The following is a 15,956-nucleotide window of genomic DNA, read 5'->3' as shown; positions in this document are numbered from 1 at the left end:
AGCCCAAGACCAAAGTCATGAGGGCCTAGGTCCAAAGTGGACAATATCGTATCATTGTAGAGATATGTGAATATCCTTTAGACATAATAAAAGGTATCAGAGTTATAGTCTAGACCAGATGTCATGTGGGATAATCTTGAACGAAGTTGAGGGTAGGTTCGGAGAAGGTTAGGATGACCGAATGGTTGTTAGGAGGTCCGGAGCAGGTCAGGGTGATCATATGATTGTAGGGAGGCCCGGAGCAAGTTAAGAGTGATCAGATGCGGATGCTTATGGGGAGGCTCGGAGTAGATAAGGGTGACCAAATACTCGCGAGGAGGCCCGTGTAACGACCCGACCCTTTAGCCTCTTGGGCGACCCTTGCGGCGACCCACTAGCGACCCTTATATCGTCGGCCCATTTGGCGACCTCTCATGTCGTCGACCGACGACCCTTTGGCCGTGTCATTACTCACTAGGACTTTCCACCCCTAGTAGTGGATTTTTGCCTTCCCCAGAATTCGAACTCTAGACCTCCAGGCTAAGTAGTAGAGTTTATGAATCTTGATAGCCAAGTGAGAGTCTACCGGGATTCATAAACTCTACTACTTATCCTGGAGGTCTAGAGTTTGAATCCTGGGGAATGCAAAAATCTACTGTCAGGAGTGGAAAGTCCTAGTGAGTAACGGCACGGCCAAAGGGTTGTCGGTCGACGACATGAGAGGTCGCCAAATGGGCCGACGACATAAGGGTCGCCAGTGGGCCGCCACAAAGGCCGGCCAAGAGACCAAAGGGTCGGGTCGTTACAGCCCGGAACAGGTCAAAAGTGATCTGATGCTTGCAGGAAAGCCCAGACCATAAGAGTAATGATGGTTTTTCATTTGAAGAGAGAATTATTGGGATTTAATCAAAATTCCACAGTTAGCACTAATCGATTGTGTTGGTTTGAGAATCGATCGACTCAACGAAGAATGAATATGTGATTGATTTTAATCGATTACAGGTTCAATCATGACTACCTAATCGATTGATGATTTTCATCAATCAATTGAACGCTTTAAAATCGAATACGAAAATTATTGAAATCGATCGGTCAATCGATTAAAATTATCATGATCAATTAAAAAATATTTTTGATCGATTAACAACCTTAAGTTATGATAGAATCAATTATTAATCGATTAGAATTATTTTCAATTGATTATTATTATTTTTAATTGATTAGAATTATTACAAATAGATTAGAATTGTTTCTATGTGAAATGGTGCATGAAAAATAAAAAAATAAAATAAAAAACTATTAAAGGGCATTAAATAATTTTTCAATGTGGGTTGAAGAATGATATTAAATAACATTAAATTATGATTCAATTAAAAAATTTCAAGGAAGTTTTGACTTCTTAAATGCAGGTTGTTGATTTTATCTGGAATCTGAGTCAAACGAGGGACGAGTGAGCTATTGCGGACATTGACGGAGGGGCGACTGAGATGCCTTTCTCATATGTGTTTCCAAAAATAGACTCTCACGTGGTGCTGACGGATGACGACGATTGCGCAAGCGGTACTTGAGCTCTACGCACACTCAGACAGGCACACGGGCATTAGAGGCCAAAAACTAGGGAAAAAGTCCCCGAAACAGGCCCTCCGACGTTTAAGTCATGTATTTTTCCCCAGAAGAACAGTGTACAAAGAAGAAGGAAAGTAGAAGACAAGTGTGAATGTGCGAGAGAGCGTACTTGCATGAGGGAGAGGACCTCCCTTTTTATATGACAGTGCGTACCTTTTGAAGCCTGACTGATGTCAGAAAATGTCGGGTGTCAGGCCTTGTCGAGTGATGGTGGACACGTGGCATCCTCTTGTAGCTCGAAGGAAGGTTCCATTCGTAGTGACTGCAGACCATTGGAATATTTCCTGACACTTGACAGTTATTCTCTGACAAGTGGTTATGATTCTCTAACCTCATTGTCCTGTAGCGCTCTTCGTCCCAACAGGGAAGGAGTAGGACAACCCGGGATGACCAGTCGGGTATAACACCTGGTCTAGACCTTGGGAGGTCGAGGCTGTCGAGAGATAGTCTAGGCCCTGGCCGGGAGTTGGCTGACCAAGAGCTTTAGCTTACTGGGAGCATCGGGTTTATGTACCGGTGGTTGCTCAACATATACCTCTTCTTTTATAACAATATTCAAAAATGCTGATTTTACATCCATTTGGTACAATTTGAACCCCTTGTGGGCGGCAAATGCCAACATCATCCTAATTGACTCTAATCTTGCTACGGGTGCATAAGTTTCATCATAGTCTAACCCTTCTACTTGATTAAAGCCCCTAGCAACCAATCTAGCTTTGTTTCTCACAACTATCCCCTTATCATCAAGTTTGTTTCTAAAAACCCATTTTGTATCAATAATCGATTTGTTTGTAGGCCTAGGAACTAAATCCCAAACTTGACTTCTCTCAAATTGAGATAGCTCATCTTACATTGCTAAAATCCAATCGAGATCAAACAAGGCATCATCAATGGTTTTTGGTTCTATTGAAGATATCAAGGCGACTTGGCTTCCTTCATTTCTAAAGTAAGATCGAGTTCTCACTCCTTGAGTGATGTCTCCTACTACTTGATCTAAGGGATGATTTACATGAATCATAGTAGGTCTTAATTCTTGATTTATTATAGTTTCAGGTTCAAGTGGCAAAGATTCATTCTTCTCACCATTGTTAGAGTGTATACTGAAAGCCTAAGCTTTTGTAAACATTTATTTTGAAAAAAGAATCACATTTGGTCAAATTGTCTACATTTAGTTGTAGTTGTTCAATTAATTTGTATTGTAGATAGCATAGTATGTGGTGCCACATACAGAAGATGATGTTATCAATATCTTATAAATTATAAACAGTAGCTTACGACCAAAATGGAAAGGAACAAACCATTGGAAGGTCGTAGTGTAATTAGGAATTAGTTTATCTTGACTCTATAATTACACTAGTACACTTAGAGTGTATTGAGTAGGACCATTTGAGGTCGTTTCTTTTATACTGACTTTATAAAGGAACAAATACCCAGTTATTATAGAAGTGTGTGCTCTTAATCCTAATATAATAACAAGCATATATATTTGATATTTATTTCTTTAATTTATCAATGGGTGAGATTTAGTTCGATGAATCAATAAGCTCGATAAGTTGGGAAATGAAATCACTTATAGTGTGTGTTGTTGATTATAGAAGGAAACTGTGTCCTAGTAATCTAGGTTGATAATGTCCCCAAGATGAGCTCATAAAGATTGTCAGGTTAAACCCTGCAGGTGGACTTAGTCCAGTTGGACCGAAAAGTAGCTAGAGGGGGGGTGAATAGCTCTTCGCGTGCTCGTCGTCGGTGTTGCTCGTTTCTTCAGAGATATGCAGCGGAAATACAAGAAACAAAAGCATACAACGCTAACAAATGGATTTTACTTGGTATCCACCTCACAAGAGGTGACTAGTCCAAGGATCCACACACGCACGCACCCTCCACTATGAATAACCCTCCTTTATGGTAACTACCAAAGGCGGAGAAGCCCTACAATCTCTCTATACAAGAAGAAAGCAAGGGAAAACATATACAAGAAATATCTTACAAGATAAGCAATGAAAACCCTAACCCTAGCTTTTCTTCTTGTTGTGTTCTCGCCTCTTGACTTGGATGTCTCTCCAAGATCCTTCAAGAACTGGCGATCTGAACCTCAAAGAGTTGCTGTGGAGATGCTGTAAGGATCGGAGATGAATCGGTGAAGTTCTGCCGAAGGAAACGCTCGCCTGCAGCTAAATACGACGCCAACGGTCGAATCTCCCAATCGATCGGGGAGGCTTTGGATCGATCAACCGATCGATCCAGAGTGCCTCTGTGCTCTCTGGAATAGCCTGGATCGATCGGCTGATCGATCCAGGGCTTATCGCGCACAAACAGCAGCTCCCAATCGATCCACTGATCGATTGGGACCTCTGGATCGATCCACGGATCGATCCAAAGGGGTTCTGTTCGTGGGGACTCACCCGATCGATCAGCTGATAGATTGGGCATGATCCAATCGATCGGCTGATCGATCCAGATCTACTGGATCGATCGGTTGATCGATCCAGATCTACTGGATCAATCCGCTGATCAATCTAGATCTGCTGAATCAATCCGCTGATCAATCCAGATCTTGGTTTTTTGCCCAAAAGCATGTCCAAAGCCCCCTAAACCAACATCCAGTCAACCATGACTTGTTGGTACTAAAAACCTAGCATCCGGTCACCCTTGACCAGCTAGGACTCTCTCACCAAGTGTCTGGTCAATCCCTTTGACTCACTTGGACTTTTCTCCATCGTGCCAAGTATCTGGTCACTCCCTTGACCTACTTGGACTTTTCCTCATCGTGCCAAGTATCCGGTCAATCCCTTGACCTACTTGGACTTTTCCTCATCGTGCCAAGTATCCGGTCAATTCCTTTGACCTACTTGGACTTTCACCAGATGTCTGGTCAACCTTGACCCATCTGGATTTCCCCGTGCCTGGCTTCACTCACCAGGATTTTCCTTCTACCTAGCTTCACTCACCAGGACTTCTATTTTGCCTGGCTTCACTCACCAGGTCTTTCACCTAGCTTCACTCACTAGGATTTTCACTTCTGTCTGGCTTCACTCACCAGGTCTTTCACCTAGCTTCACTCACTAGGATTTTCTATCTGCCTAGCTTCACTCACTAGGTCTTTCACCTGGCTTCACTCACCAAGATTTTCCTTCTGCCTAACATCCCAGTTAGGACTTCTCAGTCAAGTATCTGGTCAACCTTGACCTACTTGACTCTTCTTCAATCAACATGATCAGACCCTGATCAGAGGAAAATTGCACCAAACAATCTCCCCAAGTGAACAATTGCACCTGCACTTGTCCATATCATCGAAGTCTTGTATTGTCAAACATTAAAACCCAAACCAAGACTCAAGCTTGGTCAACCAGGTCAACCAGGTCAACCTTGACCTGAGGGATATTGCACCAACAAGTCCGACATGACGATAAGGTTGAGTGGTACTATTCTTGGATTAAGATATTAATTAAATGGGTTGTCAGTAACTCACTTAATTAGTGGGCATTCGACATCTTAAACACAGGGAGACTAACACACTCATAATAAGAAGAAGCCCAAAAATGTAATTTGGGATTGGTGCGGTAGTTCAATAATAATTCTCTGGTGGAATGAATTATTATTGATAAAATTAAGTTGTGTGTTCGGGGTGAACACGGGATGCTTAATTTTATCGGGAGACCAAAACCAATTCCTTCTCTCGGTCCCTATCGTAGCCTCTTATTTATAGAGTACTATACCCACCTATACCCACCTTCGTACCCATGATGTAGGGGCCGACCAAGCTAGCTTGTGGTTCAAGCTAGGGCCGGCCAAGCCTTGGTTCATGGGTGGCCGGCCCTAGCTTGAACCTAAGCTTAGGTGGCCGGCCCCCATTAAATTTTAAAGAATTTTAATTTTAAAATTTTCTTATGTGGGATATATAATTTATTGGAGAGAATAAAATTAAAATATCTCTTCTACAAAAGATTAATAAAAGAGATTAGATCTCTTTCCTTATTTGTAGAGAGAAAAGATATTTTATTTTTTTCTCTTTGTAAATTATTCACATGTTGAAAAATTAAAATTATAGAAATTTTTTTTTATCAACCATGAAGGGATTTTAAGGAAAATTTTATTTTTTAAAATTTCCGAAGACAAATAAGAAATTTTTAATTGTTGATTAAAAATTGTCTTGTTTGCTCTCCATGAGGTGACCGACCATATACAATTGATTAGGAAATTTTATTTAATTTTTCTTAATTAATTGTTATCAAAGAAAGTTAAGGAAATTTTATTAAATTTCCTTATTTACCAAAGCTAAGGAATATAAAAGAGGGGGTTGGGGTGCCTTCAAGAGATACAACCTCTATTATTCTCTCCCTCTTTTCCTTGGTGTTGTGGCCGGCCATCCTCTCTCCCTCTCTTCCTCTTTGTGGTGGCCGAAACTCTACCTTGCTTGGAGCTTTTGTGGTGGCCGGATACTACTTGGAGAAGAAGAAGAAGAAGGAGAGAAAGCTTGCATCCCTTGGAGCTTAGTTGGTGGAAAAAGTTTTTCATCCTTGGATTTTGGTGCTTGGCCGAAACTTGAAGGAAGAAGAAGAAGGTGCTAGGTGGTCCTCATCTTGGAAGATCGTTGCCCACACAACGTCCGAGGTTAGAAGAGGAATACGGTAGAAGATCAAGAGGTCTTTCTAAAATGTATAACTAGTATTTTTCCTTTCCGCATCATACTAGTTATTTTTAGAAATAATACCAAATACAAGAGGCATACGATTCTAGTATTTCGAATTTATTTTCGATGTTGTGTTCTTTTGTTTTTTCTTTTCCTTGTGATTTGATTGTTCTTTTCGGTTGACCTAAAGTTATTTAAGGAAATTAAATATTAACTTTCCTTAAAAGGCTTTGTCTAGTCGGTGGTGGTTGTTCCCATATCCAAGAAGGTCATGTGTCTCGCCACGTCAGTACTGGGAGCCAATTTTGGAAACTAATATTTAATGAAATTAATAACCTAGGTGATTTGGATCGAACGTGTTAAGTTTTGCAGGAGATCCGAGTCTAAACCTAAAAGAACAAATATATTAAACCTTGGATCAAACGTGTTAAGTTCCGCAGGCGATCCAAGTCTAATTTAAAAGAACACATAGTAGCTAGGTAAAGGTTCAGACCTTTGTATAAAATTTTGTACAGTGGAACCATTAGATTTACCGAGTAGCAACCAACAGTTTGTTCCCATCCCATCAAACCTGTCTAGTTTGGCAAAGTCTTAATTTATAACCTTGATGGCATACTCTTGAGCAGAATCCATGGTTATGAATAAGTAACTCTTTAAGATTGTTGAAAAAACTTGGGTTGGTGAGGGAATGATACAGATATTGAACATGAACAATGAATAAGAATTGAATCTAAGGCATGTAAACACTTTCCTTAAAGAGTTTATTATTAGTTCTTGGACAACCTAAGCCGCATAAATTCTAAAACACGAAGGCTCACATATAGGAAATACAAGAATATGAAAGTTTCATCAATTAAACATGGCATAAGAAAGTAATACATAAATATAAAGATAAGGAATATATTTGAAGAGTCATTCTTATCTTTAGCGCTGTCCAAAAATAATCCTTGAGGGAGAAGAAGAAACAGAAGAAAAATGAAGAAATCTTCTAAGGGGCATAGGGGATGATGGCGTTGAAAATCTCTAGGTCAATGGGGAACCAAAAACTCTATCAAGATTATTCTTAAATCCTTGGAAACCACCTGTTATATAGGCAGTCAATATGTTATTATCCCAGAGATAATAACGGATCAGGCTAAAAGGTTCTACACATTCAACCCAAATCTGATAACCCGAAACCAAATAAGCTTAAGTTTGATTACTTTAATGGATTCTCATATACACAATTTATAATTAAACCCATAAATTAGAGATAATAACCAACAATCTTCCAATTGAGCTATTTGTGAGTTGTATATGAAATATAAGTAAAACTTTAGTTGATATCAAACTTTATGGGTACAAGATACCCTTATAATAATCTGGTCCATTACTTCATTGGTATAAGATTAAATAGGTCATAACTACTGTATATGATCATAATAAGTTTCAACATTAATCATAATATCAATGTCATTAATGACATAAATCAAGATGCGGATGTGTAGAGTGAAAATTATATGAAATGTGATCAGTACATGTCAATTCAACTGATCCTAAGATGATCTCAAAAGAGATCAAATCATATCTGTAAATACTTTATATTAAACTACAAGAGAAAATCATGATTCAAACTTTATGATTCTAAAAAGAATCTATATCACATTTACAAACACTAAATGTTAAAACAACAACAGTAAATCATGATATTGTAATTTAGAATGTTCAACAAACAAATAAAATCTATTAATGTTTTGAACTTTAAATACGTAAAATAATCAAAATAAAAAATATTTACCTTTTTTTTTTTATCAAATATAGAGTAATAAAATAAATACAAACTCCCACTCGATGAGTTTTTCTTCCATAAAAATGACTCTCATATCTACAACATGCGCATAAAATACCTTAGGCACCAAGTCTTTAGTCAGTGGATCCACCAACATGGAGTCTGTGCTAATGTATTCTATCATGACTTGACGACTCTGAATTCTTTCTTTAATTACTAGAAACTTGATGTCAATGTACTTAGATTTCGATGAACTGCAATTGTTCTTGGCATAAAGTTCTGTGGTTTTACAATTATAGTAGATCCTCAATGACCTATCAATGCTATCAATGATCTGCAATATTGTGATGAAGTTCTACAGTCAAATCCCATGATTAGATGCTTCGTAGCATACTACCAACTTTGCTTCTATAGTATAAGTGGTTACTAGTATCTACTTAACACTCTTCCAAGATATAACCTCTTCAATAAGTATAAAAATATAGTCTGAAGTGAATCTCCTGTTATCCAAGTATCTAGCAAAATTGCAGTTTGAATATCCAATCACCTCTAGGTAATCTAACCTTCAATATATGAATATATGTCCTTTAGTTCTTTACAAATATCACATCACTCTCTTAACCGTTTTCTAGTGCCATGGTCTTGGGTTACTAACATATCTACCTAACATCGCTACTATAAATGATATATCTGGTTGAGTATAAACTTGTGCATACATAAGACTTCCCACTGCTGACACATATAGGAATTATTTCATTTTCTTTATTTTAAGTTCAAACCATAAACACTACTGTAAGCTAAACTTGTCACCTTTTAACACAAATGTGTCACCAGGTGTATAGTTCTACATGTAATACTTTATAAGTACTTTTTCAATATAGGTCTATTGTAAAAGTCCAAGAATGTCTCTTGAACGATCACGACAGATCTGTATGTGTAAAATAAAAAAAATATTTCACCAAGATCTTTCATTTCAAATTTACCAGATAGAAATGGCTTGGTTTCATGCAACAGATATTGTTGCTCGCAAGTAATTTATCATCCATGTACAAAACAAGTATAACAAACTTGCTCCCACTAAACTTGACATATATGCATTGATCAATGGGGTTCTCTTTAAAATTATATGAGGTAACCACTTGATTAAATTTTCGATACCATTGATGAGACACATATTTTAAATCATAATAAGCTCCTTTAATCTACATATTGGTGCTTTAAGTCATTAAACTCAAAGTTCTTTGGTTGCACCATATCTATAAATTCCTCTATGTCTCCATTGAGGAATGAAATGTTTACGTCCATTTGATATAACTCCAAGTTATAATGAGCTACAAGTGTCATGATTACCCTAAGAGAGTCTATCATCGACACAGTGAGAAAGTTTTCTTGCAATCAATGTCTTCCTTCTGAGTGAATCCCTTGACAACAAGATGAGCCTTATACTTTTCGATATTGCCCCTTAAATCCCTCTTGGTTTTAAATATCCATTTACAACCAACGGGCTTCTTACCTTCAGGTAATTAGATAAGTTCTCAAATATCATTGTCTGTCATAGGCTTTAACTCTTCTTGCATGACTTTAATCCACCTTTCAGGGATTAGAGCATTGTTTGACCTTTTGAAAAGATGTAGGATCACTTTTCAACCCTATGTCAAAATCATACTATTGAAGATAAACATAATCATGAAAATTTCTAATTCTCTGTTCCCTTGTGGATCACCTTAATGATACTTGTGTTTAAGGTGATTGAGCTACTTGTTCATCAATATGAGGCAATAGCTCAATTTTAGTATAGGATCCTTCAATTGCATTAGAGATATCATGGAAATATCTTAATTCATTATTCTTACTGGATGTGCAATATCCATAATGTACGGTGTAGTAATCATACCATTACTGATCACACTAGTAATGATCATGGGAGGATCACCAACGCTTTTCTCAAAAGATACTTCCCTAATTTTATCACTCCCACTATCCTCTATGAATTTGGTATTTCTCATTTCGATGAAGGATCTCTTAGAGGGATTATAAAATCTATACTCCCTTATTTCTTAGAATAACATATAAAATTATAGTTAACTATTCTTGACTTCAGTTTCCTTTTGTTAGGCTTGTCAGGTCTAGCCTCAATTGGACAACTTCAGACATGTAAATGTCTAATGCTAGGTTGTCTATCCATCCACATCTTGAACGAGGTTTTAGTTACTGCCTTACTAGGTACTCTATTGAGTAGGTAAACCGCAGTATTGAGTGTCTCACCCCATAAAAACTCTAGTAGAGAAGTGAAGGCTAGCATACTTCTCACCATATCTTTTAGGGTATGATTGCATCTCTCAACTACACCATTCTGACTGGGTATCCAGGCATAGTATACTAAGACATAATCCTACACTTAGTAAGGTAGTTCGCCAATAGTCCTGGACATTATTCACCTAATCCATCATATCGACTATAATATTCATCTCCACGGTCGGATAGAATGACTTTACTTTTCTTACCTAGTTAAAATTCAATTTCGGCTTTGAAAATTTTGAACATATCCAAATATTACGACTTCTCATGAATAAGATACATATAGTCAAATCTGGAATAGTCGTCTATGAAGCTAATAAAATATATGTGTTCATTCCAAGATGTCTTAGGGAATGGTCCATAAATATTCATATATATTAGCTCCAAAACATCACTACAATAGCTAGCTCACTTGTTTCTTTTGTTATTGGTCTTCCCCTTAACACACTTTTTGCATATATCAATGTTTGACATGTCAAGAGAATCGAGAATTTTATGTAACATTAACCTTTTTAGGCGTTGTTTGGATATATGTCCTAAACGTCTGAACGGGTTATAGCGAATGGATCTCGAGGATGACATGGTGGTCAAAGTCAAGGTAAGGTGGGGGTCAAGGATGGAATAAGGGAGCTATCCGCATTTGATTCCATTGATCACCCAATTCTTAGGTCTTGCTCGAAGAGGCTTCGACACAGGACACTCGGATAAAGTCGACAGGGAAATAATATACCTAGTTAGTCAAATAGCTGGCCAAGTTTAAAGGGGCTTCACCGAAGGAAAGGACAACCAAGCTCCAAACACACTTAACCTCATATAACTCTTAATATACAGTTGGTCGGGTGAAGGAAGAACGAAGATAAGGTTCTCTGCAAACACCCAGTCGGGTAAAGACCGGGCGGACCCAGAGATACTTAACTTTATATATAACTTTTAATATACGATCGGCCGGATAAAGGCCGAACGAATATAAGATTATCTGCAAGCACCCGGCTGGGTAAAGATCGGGTGGGTCGAGAGATACTTAACCTTATATATAAATTTTAATATATAGTCGGCCGAGTGAAGGTCGAACGAACATAAGGTTCTCTGTGAACACCCGACCGGATAAAGCCCGGGCGGGCACAAAGATACTTAACCTTATATATAACTTTTAACATGTGGTCGCCCGGGTAAAGCCCGGGCAAACTTAGAGACACGTGGTCTTATAAAATTCTTATATAAAAACGGTTGGACAAAGACCAATCGAACACAAGGTTTCCCTTGTATGCCCGGCTGAGTAAAAATCGGGCATGCTTGAAGGCACTTGTCCTTAAGAAATTCTACATGTACACTTGATCGGGCATAGGTCGACTGGGTTTTAACTACCTAATGTCACAATGTCCCTAAAATAAAGCTCCAATATATATAATTTATCATATGACTTCTTGAATGAAGTTTGGACATATTGGGAGCACTATATTAGTTTCTACATAGATCTTTGCAGTACTTAACATATGACAGGGTAAATTGATAAAATGACAAGTAATACAGTCAACCTTATAGACTGGCCAATATACTATGACAGAATACAATGACAAGTAATACGACTGACCTTGTGGACTGGTCGAGATATATTCAGCAGACAAACAACCGATAACATTTTAACAGCATGAGTCGGGGAATATTCCTTTGGAAACTTCTCTAGAATCTATCTGGTTTCTCATTGATGATTCATCTATAACGACATCTCCCTCCAATGACTTCGGAAAAGGTTTAAGTTATAAATGACAAAAAAGGTACATTTGTGGGTAAAACAAAGATTCCTCGAAAATTCTTCGGGGAACTACCTAACAAACTCTGACGCATGATGCCACCTCATGGTCACGGAGATCGTGAGAGGTGGTATAAAAAAGGGGGTCTTCTTCGTTGGCAAGGTAGTAATTTTGGCATCTTATACTTTCATTCGCACATTCACTACTATTCTTCTTCCATTTGCAAAGAAACTATACTGACTTGAGTGTCGAAGGGCCTTGCCAGGGACCCCTTCCCTAGTTTTTTGTCACTAACGCTTCGTTGGATCGTCTGGTGGTGTGCATGATCGTTAAGGAGCTCTATCCCAGATCGGAGAGTCAACCATTTATCAACAAACCATCCACTTGAGCCAGCGCGCCATCTCTTTAGCCTTCAGACAGGATCAACGCCTATGCAACAATATAGAAGAATTTTCATTGGTCAATTTGTGTTTCGTACCTATACTATGCATTATTGCGTTGTCAACCATAAGAGTAAAGGTGTTCAATTTATAAAGCTTATCAACCAAGGAATCATTAGCAACCAATACTAAATTAAAAAAATTAGAAAATTTTATTTCTAAATGAATAAGAATAACTTAATTTATCCAAACAATAAATTGAAATTAAATTCCATCGAAAAGATAATATAATAAATGTATTATCTAAATCTAGAAAGATATTTGATCCTAAATAAAGCCTAACAACATCAATCGACTCAACTTTAGCCTTCTTTCCATTCCCCATATAGATATATCTTTCAACATTAAGCAGAAGTTGGCTCTTGAGATAATCATGCATAGTGACATTTATGTGAGTAGTAGCACCAGTATTTATCTACCAAGTGACAGTGTATACAAAAGCTAAATTGACTTCCGAACTAACAAAGTTGAGAAATTTATTCTTCTTTACACTCTAGTTGATATACTTGAAGCTGTTTTTCTTCGTATGGTCTTTCTTTATGCAAAAGAAACAAGTGAATTCCTTATCCTACTTCTTGTGCTCCTTATGACCATTGCGTCAAGAATTTACAGTTTATTTTCCTTTTCCTTTGTTATTAATCGTCTTTCACTTCTTGCTCGTACTTTGAGAACCAAACGCTAAATGAGCACTCTCAGATGTCTGAATCTTCAGTCTCCCCTCCTCTTACATGCATTGAGCAATGAACTCATTCAATGTCCATTTTTTTTTAGTATTATATGATATCTTAAAAAGAGTAAACTGTGCAGGCATAGACATCAAGATAAACGCACTAACATACTCTAAGATGTATCAAGTTATAGTGCTTTCAGACTTGTTACTATATTGGGCATTTCCATAATCTACTCCCTTATGTTTCCTTTACCATTGTACCGCTTGGTTACCAACTTTGTAAGAAGTGTGGTAGTCTCAACCCTTTCATTTAAAGTAAATTGGTTTTCCAGTTGGTTAAGGAAACTCCTAGCATCTCCTCTCTTTGTTATTAAACCCTTTATTGATGTCGGTATGGAAAGCTTAATGATACTCAGACACATGTGATTTGATTTCTCTCATAGCTAAAATTCAACCCTCTGCTCTATAGTGCTAGCACTGGTCAGAGGTGCAGGGCAATTGTTTGTTAATGCATAATTTAAGTCCATGGAGCCTAAGACTACAATCATGTTTTCTTTCCATTCAACAAAATTCAAACCAGTTAATATTGGAATACTATTAATACTAGCAGTTATAAATTGTACTGAAATTAAAAAGATAAATTTATTTAAACTCACGATTAACTAAAGTCAAGAACATGTATAATATCAAATTATATAAATAAAATAAAATTTTAAATATATATAAATGAGCTCTTTATGAGATACCAAATACAACATTGCATTTTGCTCTATAGACTAAAATATAATTTGTTAGCGGTATTTTATGATATAACTCAAACTTTAATTGATCACACAATGTGTCTTTCTTTAGATCAAACTATTGTACGCATAATATAATATTTTATATGAGTTATATATTGGTTCATAGCTCACAATAACTTTAATCAGCCACATAATATGTCTTCCTTTGGACCGACATATTTTGTACATAATCTGAATAAAATAATATTTTATTCTATAGTTGTAAACTATACTAAGCATATTTCTGATATAAAAATAGTCTTCCTTTAAGTTGATTACTCTTAGCATAAATATACGTCTATTAATAAAAAAAATACTAAATATACTTAAGGTATCTTCCTTTGAGTCTACACAAAAGTTCAACTTAGTAATATATTATGCAGATAGACCTAAAAAAATACTAGATATTTTAATCGAACTGATAAGTATTTAATCAATCTTAATAGTATAAAATTAGGTTTATAAATTGATTAATACTATATGATAATTAATTAGTTTAAGTCGAATCAAAACCCTACACAATTTCAGAATGATGAATCGAATAGACTTCGTCATAAACTGATAATCGATGGATGCAATTGCCTATCCTTTGAATTCTTAAAACAAATGTGAGTGGGACCACCCTTGAAGAAATTCTTGCATGAATCGCACGTAGAAGAAGAATTTTTCGATTAGAATTATTTTAATCGCGCGATTGCAAGACTTTTAATCTATTAGAAAACTCTTAATCGATTATAACCAATAGAATCAATTGATGAAGTTTTTAATCGATTAGAAACCAATAAGTCCGATTGATAAAGCTTTTAATTGATTACTAAATATTTTTAATCGATTTTAATCGATTGGAAATATTGTGTCGTGAATTTAAGACGGTTAAGATCTATTGGAAAATAATTTCAATCCATCAAGCCATTAACCAATCAAATCAAATCATTTCTATTATGATTTTAAATTGTTAATAATTGACAAAAATAATTATCAATTATTGATAGTATCAAATTGATTGATCTGATCGATTAAAATTAATCCCGTATTCGATTCAGTCTTGTTAATTGATTAGCGAAATTCACCAATAGATTGATGTTAACTGAATCAATTGGGTAATCGATTCAGCTCGGTTCTGTTTGTAATTTTAGACTTGGTATTCGATTGGCCGATTAGGTCAATTGATTGAGTCATCAAGATTTGACCTAAAAATTAGGTTAAGCGTGACAGTTCTTCCAATGTTCTTCGTGTCTGCAAAGAACTACGAAAAACATGAGAAAGCAAGCATTTCCTAGATTTTCATATCAAGAGTTTTCAACAATCAAACATGGTATATACTAGTAAATCCTAATCTAGCATCAACACAACCAATCGAAGAAAACACTCTAACTTTATTGCCATGAAAATAATGAAACAGAGTCTTTGCTCTGATACCATATGTTAGTTCTTGGAAAACATAAGTTGTATGAATTCTAGAACATGAAGACTCATATATAAGAAATACAAGAACAAGAAGATCTAATTTCATTAATTAAACATGACATAAGAAAGTAATATAGACAAAAAACCTGATTGAAAGGTCATCATTCTCTTTAGTGTCGTCCGGAAATAATTCATGAGGAAGAATATAAAGTTGAAACAAAATGAAGAGATCTTCTAAGGGGATTAGAGGAGGACTGACGTCGAAAAATTTTAAATCAATGGAGAACCAAAAGCTCTGTCAAAATTATTCCTAAACCTTTCTCCCCTTATACAGACAATCAATCCGTTATCAATCCATAGACGATAATGGATCGGGCTAAAGGATTCTACACATTCAACCCACATTCGAAAACCCAAAATCCAATAAAATTAAGTTAGATCATTTTAATAGATTTGATTGATACTCATATGCATAACTTATAATTAAGTCCGTCAATTAAAAATAATAAGCAATATTTATTGCCCTCACTATTTTGCTAGACCAGATTATAAGGACAATTTTATTTTAGGATACAATAGATTTTCAAATAACAAAGTAATAAAAA

The sequence above is a fragment of the Zingiber officinale genome, chromosome 9B (assembly GCF_018446385.1).
Source record: "Zingiber officinale cultivar Zhangliang chromosome 9B, Zo_v1.1, whole genome shotgun sequence".
Classification (NCBI taxonomy): domain Eukaryota; kingdom Viridiplantae; phylum Streptophyta; class Magnoliopsida; order Zingiberales; family Zingiberaceae; genus Zingiber; species Zingiber officinale.
The sequence above is the reverse complement of the archived record's forward strand: the minus strand, read 5'-3'. Positions refer to the sequence as shown.